This window comes from Tupaia chinensis, unplaced genomic scaffold (assembly GCF_000334495.1).
Source record: "Tupaia chinensis unplaced genomic scaffold, TupChi_1.0 Scaffold000469_1, whole genome shotgun sequence".
Classification (NCBI taxonomy): domain Eukaryota; kingdom Metazoa; phylum Chordata; class Mammalia; order Scandentia; family Tupaiidae; genus Tupaia; species Tupaia belangeri.
Genome location: NW_006159978.1, coordinates 268,331 through 270,215, shown reverse-complemented (window position 1 = coordinate 270,215; position 1,885 = coordinate 268,331). Strand labels below are relative to the sequence as shown.

At 37.7% G+C, this 1,885-nt stretch overlaps 1 pseudogene; it reads left to right on the top strand.

Moving 5' to 3' along the window:
- The first annotated feature begins 702 nt into the window (after positions 1-702).
- Positions 703-1,148, top strand: LOC102469177 (mitochondrial import inner membrane translocase subunit Tim9 pseudogene; annotated as a pseudogene).
- Positions 1,149-1,885: the final 737 nt, after the last annotated feature.

Sequence of the window (1,885 nt, the reverse complement as noted above, 5' to 3'; positions counted from 1 at the left end):
ACCCTGAGATGAGGATCTGTGTAACAGTGGTTTTTTGGAGGTGTTTTTTAGGAAAAATTGATTGGTGAATAGGAAGGTAGAAAGGGAAGAGAAGGAAACCAAACAAGGGTACAATATGAGACAAACTTCCAAGTGAGTAATTTTAGCTTGGTTTCACAAAAAAGCTCTAGAGACAGTATAGATCATATCTCAAAATTATCCAGATCAAAAATAAGGAAAAACTGCAGTATTTATTCTTCCTTGCCCATCGGTCATTGTTTAAGGTGGTTTCTTAACCTTAACCCTGTTGGCATTTGGAGGCTAGTTCTTTGCTTTTTGCTGTGGGAGTCTGTCCTGAGCATTCTAGGGTGTCTAGCAACATCCCAGGCCTTTACTTACTAATGCCAGTAGCATCCTAACTCTGTTTCCCTGCCCATTTATAACAACCAGAAATGATCCTAGGCATTCTGATTACTGGAGGTCAAAATGACAACCATTGGTTTAAGGTTTACCCCTGGGAAGGTGTAAATTCCCAGAAACTTCAGCTATCAGGCAAAGTGGTCTTTGCAGCCGGAGAGCAGCCAGGTGATCCCGAGAGGAGAATGGGAGAATGGAGGAGAAAGGATTGTGGCGTGTCCCCTCCCCCCCCCCCCCGGGGGGGTTTTTTTTTTTCCCCCCCCCCCGGGGGTGATTTTTTGCTTTCTATCTGTCTCTGTCTTTCTGGTGAGCATACGTGCCCTATAGCAAAAAACCTCCAAAAAACAAAAACAAAAGCAAAAAAAAAAGAATATGACTGCACAAATACCAGAATCTGATCAGACAAAACAGCTTAAGGAATTTATTGGAACCTACAATAAACTTACAGAAACAAGCTTTTTGGACTGACTTAAAGATTGCACAACTAAAGAAACAAAACCTGAATTGATCACCTGCTCAGAACATCACTTATAGAAGTATCTACAAATGACATAAAGAGTATCTATGAGATTTCCAAAATATCACATTCTGCAGAATGAAGCCCTGGCAGCGAAAGCAGGACTCCTTAGCCAATCACAACAAAGAAATCCTGTTGGGTGAACTGTCTATTAAAGAGTACTGGAACTGGCAGGTGGCATGGTTGTTAAGGTAGTGGACTCCTACATGGCCAACGGTGATTAGAGTCCCGGACCTGATGGCTTGCTCTCTTATTTTCATTCTCTCTCTCTCTCACTCTGGTCAAATTAATTGATTATAATAATAAATAAGATAAAGTAAATAAATAATTCTTAAAAAGAAAAAAAATGCCAACAGCTTTTGCACTGGAAGTGAGGATTTATCTGATAGAATCCTCTGAAAATAGTAGTTACCATGTTAAACTGTTTGGCAAATGAAAACTGCTGGAGAAACAACATTGCTGTATACCAAGATAATAAAAATAGAAGGTGTTATCGTTCAATGAAAATTATGCAGTGCAATCTTTATTGAGGACTTAAGATTTAGCAACTTGGTCACTTGATTTAAAAAATAGCCATTGTTTCTTCAATCAGGACTTAATTTTAAAGCCAAATACATATTCAACCATTTATGAGAAAGAAAATTACTGAAAATAAAATTAGAAACATCACTGAGCAGTTGTTTTATGCTATATAGTATCATAATATTCTGAATGGACTGTGATTATGTTGGACTCTTTTTCAGTCAGGATCATCCTCCAAGTATTCCTGTTCATTCATAATCTATCTCAAATTGCTAGTAAATACTAAAATAGTTACTTGCTATTCCAAGAAAGGAAAAAGAGGAAAGATACAGAGTCACTGGACTCAAAACGATAACTGATACTGTGTTTACTTTTAATAAAGAAATCCTAAAGCACTGAGATAGCATTGCTACCTGCACCTTATTTTCTCTATTCAGAAATCACGCTTAT